The sequence below is a fragment of the Acomys minous genome, assembly GCF_964271855.1.
Source record: "Acomys minous genome assembly, chromosome: 19".
Lineage (NCBI taxonomy): Eukaryota > Metazoa > Chordata > Mammalia > Rodentia > Muridae > Acomys > Acomys minous.
Window position 1 is genome coordinate 39,132,184 of NC_140499.1, and position 13,689 is coordinate 39,145,872.

A 13,689-nucleotide genomic window follows, 5' to 3' on the forward strand; every position below is an offset into this window, starting at 1 on the left:
CACGAGTTCAGCTTTTCTTGCTCTGCCCGTAGAGACAGTGTCTCACTATACATCTCAGACTAGCCTAGAACTCATTAACCCAGGCTAGCTTTGAACCCATGATCTTTCTCCTTCTGCTCTCCAGGTGTAGGGATCGAAGGCCTGAGACACCACAATCAGAACTTCATAAAATGCACTTTTCAGCCTATGACTCAATATCCTTTGTATTCTCCATCTCCCTTTCCCTTCCTCCTACCACTACAATCTAAAAAAACAAAACAAAACAAAACAAAACAAAAAAACCTAAACACTGATTCTCCATTTCTTTAACATTCCGTGTTGCTTCAAACTCCTGTCTAGAGATCATATTTCTTGGAACTCAATCTGCAGAACATCATCCTGTTGAGTTCCTTAGATGTCACCACTGGACATAACCCCCAGGAAGTTTTCACTGTGCTATGTCTGATATATATATATATATGTATATATATATATATATATATATATATATATATATATATATATATATATATATACACACACACACACACAATTGATAATCTCATAAGACTGGAGAGCATTGTATCATGTTATTAGTTTGTTGTTGGCATAGAACTGCATTTTCAAAAATCCTACTGTGTACATTTCACCTGTGTTAAACCAGACAGCAGCAACATCAACCACAACAGGTGGTGTGATCTTAAATGTGGCTATTTGAGTTTCTGTGGTTTATGAAAAAATGTTCTATCATTTCAAAGAATGGGAATTAGAACCCCAAATTATCTTGTGTGTTGGTTTATGATGATACAGGAAACCATGGTGAGAATAGAAGATTTTGGTTGAGTTTCAGAAACCAATTACTTAGATCAAAAGCCAAATATCTTACCCGGCTCTATGTTATATGTCATATTTAATATCTCTGTACTATATATTCTAGGGAGAATTAATTTTCCTAGAAAACATTTTATTTGCCTCTCTGTATAATTGTATTAAAATGAAAACATAGGGCTCACAAGCTCAAAGTAGTTTTGGTTACCTGCAAAATGTCAAGCCAGTCAAAATCTCAACATGGATGGTGGTGGAGTTCATGAGGCCTAACCCCTAACTAAGGAATTGTTTGTATATTGGGGAAGGAAAAATCACTTTTATTTGGGGGTGTGGTCATTTTTAGGTAGCTCCAGTGGAGATTTTGCTGTCTACTTTATTAAAAAAAAAAAAAAGAAGAGGAGGAGGACATGAAGCTAGGAGAGGATGTTTTGCAAAGAATCTGGGGGAGGTTAGAGAAGAGAAATAGGAATGGATGTAATCCATATTTCATTGTCTGCTGATGTGGAATTCTCAAGGAATAATTTTTAAAAACTACAATACTGAAAGAATACTAAAATGGCATGTAAAATGTCTCGTTTTCTAACTCAAATTCAACATTCCTATTTAGAAAGATCCCAGAAATGTGCCAGTTTAATCCTTGACATCAGCTTTCTGAAGACTAAAAATACTAAATATTTTTAGATTTTTGCAACAGGCTCCAAGAATTACAAGTGCGAAGAATCAGATGATAATTCACAGCAATGTCAGTTGGCTAAGCAAGAAAAGCTATGAAGAAACACCATCACAGAGCCAGCCAGGGGTATATGTGGACCCATACCATTAACTAGTACTTTCTGAACCAAACACCTAAGGCCAATGGTGAGTGGGAAAGACTGGACTTCCAACATGTTGAAACCTAACCATCACTCATATATCCCCAAAGAGCCTTGGCACACGCTAAACAGATCTCAGTGGCTTCACTATGGATAAAGCATTGCCCAGTTAGCCGTGTCATGCCAGCTATTGAAACAGCTTCCTGGTAAACTACCAGATGTCATCATTATTGGTATAGAAGGCTGGATTTACATACTCAAGGACGAAGGTAATTATTTTACATTTTAAAGGAAAAAACTTTGAAATCACTTATACAAGGACTGTAAACCAGTTACTACAGTGCTTGTCTACTATGCATGAAGGTCTCGCTTGAGGGCTAGCACCTCATGATGCCAGGGGTGGTACTGCAGGAGCTCAAGGGCATCTTCAGCTACATAGTAAATTCAAAACATGCACGAGGTAGATAAGACCCTCTTTCAAAAAATCTACAAAAGTGTTATTATCTGCATGTCCATTTATGTACACACATATCTAAGAACTTGAGGGTGTTATTGATATTGCCTCAACTCTGTAAATGACAATAGAAAGATTCCTTGAACCATCTCAGATGCTGAAGTTCATAAACACAGTGAGAGAGTATACGCTCTTCCCTGGTTACTTAGAACATGTGAATATGCCTATGGCGGTTATAGGTTTCTGTGCAGTGATCTTTCACACTGTGCATCTACTTTCAAGTGTTTGCATGCTCTTTCCTTCTTTCTTTCTTTCTTTCTTTCTTTCTTTCTTTCTTTCTGTCTGTCTTTCTGTCTGTCTGTCTGTCTGTCTTTCTTTCTTTCTGTCTGTCTGTCTTTCTTTCTTTTCCTGAGACAGGTTTTCTCAGGGCAGCCTATCCTGTCCTAGACTCATTCTGTAGACCAGGCTGGCCTTGAACCCATAGAGATCCTCCTGCCTCTGCCTCCTTGAAAGATGAGATTACAGGTATACACTACCACAATAGATTCATATGCTCTATCAAAAAAACATGTTTAAATTTTAACTTTCTAAAAACTTGTTCCTATTATTAAGAATATAACTAGTGGGGGCTGGAGAGATGGCTCAGTGGTTAAGAGTGCCGCCTGCTCTTCCAAAGGTCCTGAGTTCAATTCCCAGCAACCACATGGTGGTTCACAACCATCTGTAATGTGATCTGATGCCTACAGGTGTACATGCAGGCAGAACACTGTATACATAATAAATAAATAAATAAATAAATCTTTTTGAAAAAAGAATATAACTACTAATTGTGTATTTGTTATGTTCCTTAATAAACTAACTTAGTAATTTTTTTTAAAAGTTGGTAACAAATTCTCTTAGAATTTCCTCTATATAATATTGTGCCATCTTAATTCCAAACATTAGACCCTTATTTTTCTTTCCTTATTTTATCACATTCATAAGGACTTCAGAATTGAAGCCAGTATCTTGTGTGCACTAACAAGTACTCTGCCACTGAGGTGTTTCCCAAGCTATGCAAATAAACTTATGGACAAATATATAGAGAAAATAAGTCATAGGACTTTTTTTTTTCATTCATTTGGGGGATTTGTGAGGAGCCATACTAGATTCTCCTAACATTGCCTAGATAGTCACTAATCCTGGAGTCTGTTTTGGCTCAATGATTCTTTTCAGTAGCTTACACTACAGTAGTGCCACTATACTGCCCAGATGAAACATGGTTTAATCGCTGTGTTTTGGTTTGGATATTGAGTGAGTATATTTCCCAAAGTGGCATGTGTTAAAATTTAATTCCTATTGTGAAGTATCAAAAGAGTGAAAACTTAGCTGGGCAGTGGGGCAGTGGTAGCTCTTACTTTGGTCCCATGATTCATGAGGCAGTGGCAAATGGATCTTTGAGAATTCAAGGTTGGCCTGGTCTCCAGAGCAAGTTCCAGGACAGCCAGGGCTACACATAGAAACAAAACAAACAAAAAGGTAAAAACAGACTGACCGTGTTGCTTAGAGGTAGGGCTTTGGAGAAGTAATTAAGAAAGGTCATTTTGATGGTGACCAGTGATTGAATACGAGACTTTTATAAAGACAAAAGGAGACATCAGAAGATACAGACACATATACATCATTCATTTATGTGTCTGCCATGTGAGATATAAATGGGGAGTCACCCTCCAACTTTATTAGCATGAAAGACATCTCTGGGTGTGACCCCTCAACTAAGTCAGTCCAGAACTACGAGCTAAGGTTTGCTTACAATTCCCCCTAGGTAGCCATAATGTGTTATTTGCAACAGAAAATGGATTAAGACACACAATCCTGACAAGTTGATGCTGTATTTCTTTCCCAAGGAAAATTTCTCAGGGCTTTAATGCTGAATTTAGTTCTATCACATTTTAAACAGTCAATCATAAGCCGACATTGTGATCCACCATTTGACCATAGGCAAAGTGAGTCCCAGGAGCTCTAACACCATGCTTTCAGCTAGCAGCAGAGGCAGCAGAGACAATAATACAACTCACACAGCTCTGAAAAATCAAGACTTTCCACCCAAATACTTCTTTTCATAGAGCTTTTAAGATTTCGACAGGGAGAATGTGAAATAACTACCCATGCCTATGAACTTGCAAAGTCAATACTTTACTGTTAATAACTATGCCATTTAGTGAGTATTGATACATAGTCACAGAGCTGGGAAAGGACTTAGGACAGGTCCCAGGAGTGACATCCTGTAAGAACAGATGAGTGTAGTGGGGTGTGTTGGGACAAAAGGGCCCTGCGACATTTATTTCTTAGGGATCCATCAATATCTCAGTTTTCTTTGTGTCTTCTCTGACTCATTTTGTATCCCAGCCAAGTGACAATGAATCCAGCCTTCCGACCTGGGCCCTCAGAGCAATCATACATCCTTGGGTGCATGCTTTTTATGTTCCGAGTCCTTCTGTATACTCTCCCGAGACGCAGGCAGTTAATAATGAAAGCCCCGAGATTTACTTCTCTTTGTTACGTCATCGCTCCTCTCAGCTAATGAATTACTGTCACTGAGATGGTAGGAAAGTAAAAATTAGAGCAAAATGTTAAGTAGAAAAACCTTATATCATATCTCAAAATATCAGCCAAGCTAATTTATATCTAGAGTTCCAAAGGTAAATATGGATCAGGCATAAATATTGGGAAGTTATGAGCAAACAAATGCTATACTGAAATAGATTGTGGTAAGTACTTATTGTAAATGCTATAAAATCAATGGAGTCACTTTATCTAACAGTTCGTTTATTACAGAGAAAGTTAAAACAACTGTGTCAAAGCTTCTCTTTCTCTCTCAAATTATGTTTTATTTTTTAATTTTTTAAAAATTTTTAAAATTTTTACATCTCAGTGGTTATCCCATCCCTTGTATCCTCCCATTCCTCCCTCCCTCCCATTTCCCCTTACTCCCCTCCCCTATGACTGAGACTGAGGGGGTCTTCTTCCCCCTGTATATGCTCATAGGGTATCAGGTCTCTTCTTGGTAGCCTGCTATTCTTCCTCTGAGTGCCACCAGGTCTCCACCTCCAGGGGACATGGTCAAATATGGGGCACCAGAGTTCCTGTGAGAGTCAGACCCCACTCTCCACTCAACTGTGGGGAATGTCATGTCCATTAACTAGATCTGGGTAGGGGTTTGAAGTTTATTGCATGTATTGTCCTTGGCTGGTGCCATAGTTTAAGCAGGACCCCTGGGCCCAGATCTGCCCATCATAATGTTCTTCTTGTAGGTTTCTAGGACCCTCTGGATCCTTCTATTTTTCTATTCTCCCATGCTTCTCTCACCTAGAGTCCCAATAGGATGTCCTCCCCTGTGTCCCAGTTTCCTGGTAAGTGAAGACTTTCATGGGACATGCCCCTTGAGCTAGTGTGCAGATATAAGTGAGTATATCTGTTTCCTAGAAGCAGAAAGAGTCAAATGGTATATTCTCACTTATATCAAATTATGTTTTATAAGGACACTTACATGTAGTTCATATATAACTGCCTTGGGCCCATTAGTGAGAAATACAAGAGAATTTGAATAAGTGCTTGGCAAGAGTTAAGGATCATTGTCATCAAATTATCTCAGACTTACTGTACATACTGCTTTTAAAGTGTAACGTCAAACACATAAAAATGGAAAACGGAATGGTAAAGGTATATATATACATATATCCCTTTTAAGTATGCATACAAGTAAGTAATCTTCATGACTTAAAAATTATTTTAAAGTAAGTTATGTTTAGATACAGTTATAGAAATAAATAATTTCTCTCATGGAGTTTATTGGAAACCATCAGAAGTTAAGTGGTAATATTCAAGCCTGGGGAATGCCTGTTCCTCTGAGCTCTTCTCATTAGCTGTCACGAAGCTCTCTGGCCCATCATTTCCTGTCACACACAGAGCTACAGTCATCCCTGTGATGGGCTAATCTATTGGCTCTGCTGTTCCAGAGTTTAGGGCCAGTGGATTATGAACTTTCTTTCACTGGTATTTACTCAGGTGCCAACAACTTGAGTGTTCCACTTGGGTTCTCTTCCCCTCATTCTGAACTCTAATGACTCTCAGTTTTCTTACTAACATCCTTATTGATCTTGGATGTCCTCAATCTTGTCTTTATCTACTCTCAGGATTCTAGCCTGTTATCATCAAGGACCTAAAAATGTGACAACCTCACTTTTTTCCTCCTCTTCTCTCTTCCACCTTCCCTTCCATTATGTGTAATGCAACCAGCAAGTTTAAAAAATAATCTACTTTTCATTGACATATAATGATACATATGTATGGGTACTAAGTGACATTTTAATAGTGTACATAATTTACAATGGTCAGGTCCGGGTCACTGATTCATAAGTCTGTGCAAGGATGCTTCTTCATGTTGGAAATATTAAAAATCCTCTCTACTAGCTATTTGAAACTAGTTATCTAATTGTTGTCCAGCCTAGTTTTTCTAGTGTATTCTGCCTATCCAAGAATATTCACTGTCATTTCTCTCAACCCATTCATACCATGCCAGGCTCTGATCGCCACTACTCTATTCAATTCTGTAAAATTAGCAGCTGAGTCTCCACACAGAAGCAAGCACATGCAGTTTTGTCTCTGAGTCCTTAGTTCTCTGAGCATCACATCCTCTGGCTCCACTTATGTTATTGTAGACAAGACAATTTAAGTGAACTTAATGACCAAGTAGTATTTGTACTATACTTCCCATACCCACTCACCTGTTGCTGGATACCTAAGTTGATTTCATTCTAGGCATGGTTAACAATGCTGAAAAAAAAAAACATGTGGCCATCTCCTTCCTATACTGTTTTCAGTTCTTCCTTTCCAAGCAGTATCTACCAGTAGTATACAAAAATTGCAATTGGGACAATGTCACTTCCTTACTTTACATGAGTTTTCACTGCATCTCACTGGTATAAGATTATATATATATATATATATATATATATATATATATATCTCAGAATAATATGTATATCAGAATAATATATATATATTCTTCTTAGAATCAAGAATAATTTTACTTTCTCTATGTATAGGAAAAACGAAACTGTGGATATGTGTTTTTCTGTTCATTAATATGACCCCATGCCTGTGTGTAAATGCCAATATTTTTTGGTTAATTAATGGCAAACTGAATGGATGAGTAGGGTTTTAATAGTTAGCATTTTGCAAGTGAGAAAATGCTCCATTTCCTGATGTATAACAGCAGCTAGAGGTGAAGCAGGTTCCTCTTAACCTCATGATAATCCTCCAGGTGAAGGCGACCTTTAATAGGTTAGAAACACCTTGTGATAAAAAACATAAATCACAAGTTAAAGTGATTGAGTCATATGTTTAAAATGTAAGTGGAAAATCGTAAGAATCAATTATAAAATAACAAATAAATCCTTGCTTATCCTCACTGAAAGAGCATACAAAGGCCCAAATATTGTGCCCTCTTATGTCTTCCTAAAGCTTGCCCACTTCCTTGCCTCTAGAACATTACCCTTACTATGAAGCTCCTTTAAACAGAGCTCTGGAACTGAAGAATTCTGACGTAAATGGTTTTGGTAACAGCTACTATCTGGTCTTTCCCTGAACTGCTGCAGAGGCGCCCCTCAGCTGTCTCCCTGGAGGCACACAAGAGATCTTGACCACACTGAGCAAGGCAACTTGGGGATTTGTGATTATGTGTCTTTTTACTGAAAAGACAATTTTCACTTTCTAGAGACTTCGGTCTATTCTTGTTTGTTTTTTTTTTTTTTTGGTTTTTTTTTTTTTTAAGTGACCTCATTTTCAGCATCTTCTGATTTCAGATCAATACTTTTCCTGAGAGACATTAAAAAAAGAAAGAAAGAAACTTTAAAAAAAATCTCTTCAGGAGCTACAGTGAGCAGGATTATGTGCCCCCACCACCACCTTTTATCCAAATATGTGAGATCTGAGGAAAATTGTAAGGCCAGGTCAAAGCATAATTGTGAAACATATAGAAAAAAATCACAGTTTTTAAGTGTACATATGAGTAATTTCTTCATGATCATTTCAGAATCTTAGACCTTGAGAGGATCATCTCCACTTCAGGTGGAAACAAAGCAAAACTCAGGAAAGACAACTGCCCACAAGATGGGATAAATAACTGTAAACTCTATATTTGGAAATCCGGGTGACAACTGTCTCTACATGGGACCCTCAGGAAAGGACTCTCTAAATAAATGAGCCTTCTCTGCTTCAAATGCTATTAAATTAAATACTATTGCCCAGAAATTAGTAACCAGAGTTGTTTTTTTTTAACAAATAATCCACCATAAGCTTTTCCAGTTTTTATTTTATTTTAATTTTTGTTGTTGTTTTTGCTTTGTTTTTATGTGTACTTGTGTGAGTCTATAAGTACAGTAGCCATCAGAAGGCTTCGAAGACCCTGGAGCTGGAGTTTGAGGAGGTTCTGGGTTCTGGGAATAGAACCCAGGTGTTCTGGAAAAGCAGCAAATGTTCTTTTTTTAAATTTTATTTTATTAATTTATTCTTATTACATCTCAATGGTTATCCCATCCCTTGTATCCTCCCATTCCTCCCTCCTTCCCATTTTCCCCTTACTCCCCTCCCCTATGACTGTGACTGAGGGGGACCTCCTCCCCTTTTATGTGCTCATAGGGTATCAAGTCTAGGCTCAATGTTTTGTTTTTGTTTTTAAATAGGGAACGCCATCCTCCAGAAAAGGAAGAAAGCAAACCAAGCAGCAGACAAGAACTGCCAAGAAAGAGGGCCAGGTTCAATTCCCAGCACCCACAAGGCAGCTCTGTAATTCCAGTTCCAAGGGATCTGAAACCAATGCACAAAAAATAAAATTAAATAAATAATAAGAAAGAAAGAAAGAAAGAAAGAAAGAAAGAAAGAAAGACAGACAGACAGACAGACAGAAAGAAAGAAAGAAAGAAAGAAAGAAAGAAAGGGAGCCACTTGAACAAGTTCCGAAAACACTTCAGTTAAATGTGCCACCTCAGGGGTTCAAGAAAATAAGCTCAGTTTCCAGGGAGGAGGCAAAACATGGAGCGGAGAAAAATTGGAGGGAGTAAACCAAAACAGCAGGGTGGTTCCCGAAGGCAGCGGCAGCGCCTCGTGGCCCTCCTCAGTCCTTTTGCTCTGCAGTCTGCAGATTGCTCTCTCCTTTATGCAGTTTTCGCCCCGGATGGAACCATTTCTCTGTGTAGCTTCAGACCGTGCTTCTGTCCTTGAAGCATTTCCCGAGGTCTAATTTCCACTGTTCCCATCCCAGGTGCCGTTAATGCCAACCATTAATCAAACTTGTACATCCTTGTCTCCCACGGAGGGCTAGACAGTTTGTTTACGGTTGTCTGGAAGGACGCACTGTAATGATAAGACTGAGCTTTGATTGCTCCCCAAATGTGTAATCATGCCTTCCACAGTCCACAGCACGGAACAGCAAGTCTAAATTAAAAAGAACCACACAATACTATAACAAATTCCTATTCTGTATTTTTTTAAATGGCTCATCATATTTACTTTATGTTAAAATGTACAGCTTTTTTTGTGTTTTTTGTTTGTTTGTTTTTTCACTCTTTTTTTGAAGCAACTGACTAAAAAAGAGAACAGTTAAATACAAAAGTGCTGCTGGCTCCTATTTATAGAACGTGAGCCCGCCTCTCCTGTTTGGCCCTTACTGTCATCTGTATAGGTACAAACCTTTAAAAAAAAAATCCCTAGAGAATTAGCTAGCATTTCGGGATTGAATGATTTGCCCCAGAAATCTGATATATTTGCAACACATTGCTTTTAATTTTTCACGTAATTGGCTTCAGAGTTGCTAGCCCATCTATTTATAGTTAATGGCTGGCTCTGTGTGCACCAGAAACTATTTTTCCTCTGTAATAAAGCAGGTCACTTTAAAAGGGAGCTTTCTTACCTTTGCCTGGGTAGCTAGCTGTGAGTGACACATTTAGACAATAGCTGGGCTTCTGCCACTCATGACCAGGGTACCCAGTGACCCACCTGGGGTAGGAACATGATTTTGGTTTTTTTGTTTTTCAGTTATGATATTCCTCCCACCTAGCTGGTTCATTTAATCCTGCTTCGGATATCTTTATTATGGTCCTCAGTAGATCAAATATTTTTAGAACAGAAGCCATCTCTGATCCATTTTGTTATCCTAGCCTGTACCTGAAACAACACACCAATTTACAGCCACTTGGTGAGTAATTAAAGCTTGTGATGAAAACAGATTTTTCCCAAGCACCAGAGAAGCAGAAAATTAATGAGACGGAGAGCTCTGGGCCATTCCATACTAAGTTCTTGCTTTAGTGCTTGGCCCAGAGTAATTTTTCACAGTTACAGCAATTCATGTTGAGAGGAAATTAATAATGTTGAGAGAACTAGGCAAAAATCTCCTTTACAAAAGAGAATATGCGATTGATTTTTCTCCCCATACTAAAAACACAAGTCTACACCAAAAGTCTCTTTTTGGGGACCTTGACTGCAGCAAGTTTCCCCAGAGGCACAGAAGGTAATAAAACTTTTCTGACTTGTGTCTAAAGGAGGGATTGTGCCTTTTTCCTTTTCACCATGTACATTTATAATCATATTGAATGTGTCAACCTTCAAATGACTAATTAATTGCTTTGTTTTGTTACAGGTAGTAGAACAGGATGATCAATGCACTCAAAAGGTTGACCAGGTTCTTGACTGCGAATGTTTCAGAGTATTCGTGAAAACCGTCCCCTACTTGTCAACACATGAAAACAGGCACACTCCCTCTAGTGAACATTCTGTTTACATGAAAAGTCCTTCCAATCGATAAGATGTAACTGGTGCCTTCTGTCCCATTTCAGGATCACTAAATCATTCCTTATCACAACTATACTGCACTTGAGGAAATGGAATTTCTGAAATGGCAAAAGTGGCCACTTGAAAAGGGACAGAGCAAGTCACTACCCAGGTTACCATTCTGCTACTGTATGATTTATAAAAACTGTATACTTTTATTCAGTAATGAGTAGATGAAATTGTGTCAAATTAGATATAAGTGAATATATATTTTTGTGCATTCTCTACTGAGTCTTTTTGTTTCTGCCTATAAATGAGAAACCTATTTACATATTCTGCCTTTTCTTTATAGAAGAAGACACCTGTAGCTACAGAGGGGCCACATTTTTACAGTAACTTATTTTCATCACCATGCACTCATATTTTAATGTTGATTTGACATAAAGTAGATGTCCGGCATACTAAGGATGAATTTAATTTTTCTATTGTAAGAAAGCATTTGCTGTAAGATGATAGACAAGAAATTAGCTTCAGGTAAAGAATACATTTCCCTATTTTTGTTGTTGTTGTTGTGTTGTGTTGTTTTGTTTTTGAGACAGTGATTCTCTGTGTAGCCCTGACTGTCCAAAACTCTCTTTGTAGACCAGGCTGGCCTCGAACTCACAGAAATTAAGTGTGTGTGCCACCACACCCAGACAAGAATAAATTTAAGATTCAAGTTTACAATATTTATAGTAAATTAAAGCTCCTAGGCTTCTTCTTGAACATTTATAGATATATGGTCAAATCATTTTTTCATGTTTTGTGTTTTCTTTTTATATTGTGTATGATGTTTCAAGTAGAGACACTCAGAACTTCCTTTCAGTTAAGTCCCTGAGGTGGGTATGTGAGGCACCGAAGAGGAAGTTACTCAGGAAGAAGATGGTGCTACTTTTCAGCTAATGGGACTAAAGGAAACAAACTCAGGTCCCATGACATTAGGTAACCTTTCATAGCTACACCTAAAAAAAGTTTAGGCAAAGACTATGTAAGTATAAAGAAAGTAGCAAAACATTCACAGCTTCACTACAGCTGAAGATGTGGCTCCAGGTTAAAGCCCTCTGCACAAGACAAAAGACCTGAGTTCAGGTCCCCAATCCAACCTCAAAGTCAGCTACAGTAGCTGCAGTGTCTGCACTCCCAGCACACACTATCCACAGATGAAAAGGTGAAACAGGAACCTCTACAGAAGGAGCTCAAGTGGCAGCTTGGATGGCTTGTGCGCTGGAAGAGACTCTGTCTCCAACAAGGCGGGAAGGTGAGAAGCAATGCCCAAAGCTTGATTGTCCTCTGACATTTACACACCTCTTTTTGTGTGTGGTAGGGAGTGGAGAGGGATGGAGGAACGGAAATTTATGGACACTGATAGGGCGAGAGATATCATATTAAATTAAATAAAGCCACGTTTAAAAATAAAAGACAAACTTATCTTCAGTTTTGAAATGTGCAGGATGCAGCATTCATGTATGAAAGAACCTTACGGCTGCCACAACCTAACTGCTTTGTGGCATGGTTTTCCAAAACTATAGGTGTGTGAGTTTTCACTGTGTCTTCTGGAAGTCAAGGCTGAGTTTTGCTGACACTATATGCATCCTGTCACAATTCAGAAGTCTGAAGCATTGGCAAAGCTACTGACACACAACAAGTCTATTTAAAATATACTTTAGTGGAAGTATTCAGATCTCACCCAGGGCCGTAGAGCAAATAGTGTTTTCACCTTCTGGATAATGAGAGCAGCTCCTACTGTTAGTGCTGGCCTTCCTTGGGCCAGACCCTTCCTAATTCAATTCACTCCCCATTCCAGGCCCTTCCTTTTCTTCGCCCCCTTCATATTGGATCATGTTCAAGAAATTTGATGAAAAAGAAAATGTGTCTAACTGCATCCAGTTGAAAACCTTGGTTATTAAGGGTATTAAAAATCAATTGATAGAGCAATTTCCAGGTATTGAACCATGGCTTAATCAAATCATGCCTAAGAAAGATCTTGTGAAAATTGTCCAATGCCACGAACACATAGAAATCCTTACAGTAAATGGAGAATTACTGTTTTTTTTTTTAAGACAAAGAGAAAGGCCTTTTTATCCAACTTTAAGATTACTTCATAAACATCCTTTTATCTTGCCACATCAGCAGGTTGAAAAAGGAGCCATCAAATTTGTACTCAGTGGAGCAAATACCATGTGTCCTGGTTTATCTTCTCCTGGAGCTAAGGTCTACCCTGCTGCAGTAGATACGATTGCTGCAATGATGGCAGAAGGAAAGCAGATGCTTTATGTGTTGGGGTGATGAAGATGGCTGCAGAAGATACTGAGAAAGTCAACCAACAAAGGAACTGGCATTGAAAATATCCGTTATTTAAAAGAACAGGGTGTGGCATGTGGAGACATATAAGTGAGCCTCAAAATGAATGTGCTGTGCTAAATATGGATATTGTGATATATATCTGTGTTTGTGTCTGTGTGTGACAGCATGAAGACACTGCCCCTATGGTTATGTTGAATAAAGTCTGCAAATGCTAAAAATAAATAAGTAAAATAAAATATACTTTATTACTGTAAAGTAAAGCAAGCTAGACAAATATTCATGATTATCTTTCAAACAATGAAATTGATTGTAGGTTTCTAAAACGGTTTCGTGAACTCCTGAGATATAAACTAAATTACCTTGACCAGGAGAGTTGCAACAAATTCATTGCTTGGTTCTCTCTCTCTCTCTCTCTCTCTCTCTCTCTCTCTCTCTCTCTCTCTCTCTCTCTCTCTCAATCTCTCT

The 13,689-nt window shown here is 38.3% G+C and overlaps 1 pseudogene across 1 annotated transcript; it reads left to right on the top strand.

Moving 5' to 3' along the window:
- The first annotated feature begins 12,733 nt into the window (after nt 1-12,733).
- LOC311589779 (malignant T-cell-amplified sequence 1-like) lies at nt 12,734-13,311 on the top strand (annotated as a pseudogene). The gene has a single exon. The product of its transcript is annotated as a malignant T-cell-amplified sequence 1-like (transcript).
- The last annotated feature ends 378 nt before the right edge of the window (nt 13,312-13,689 follow it).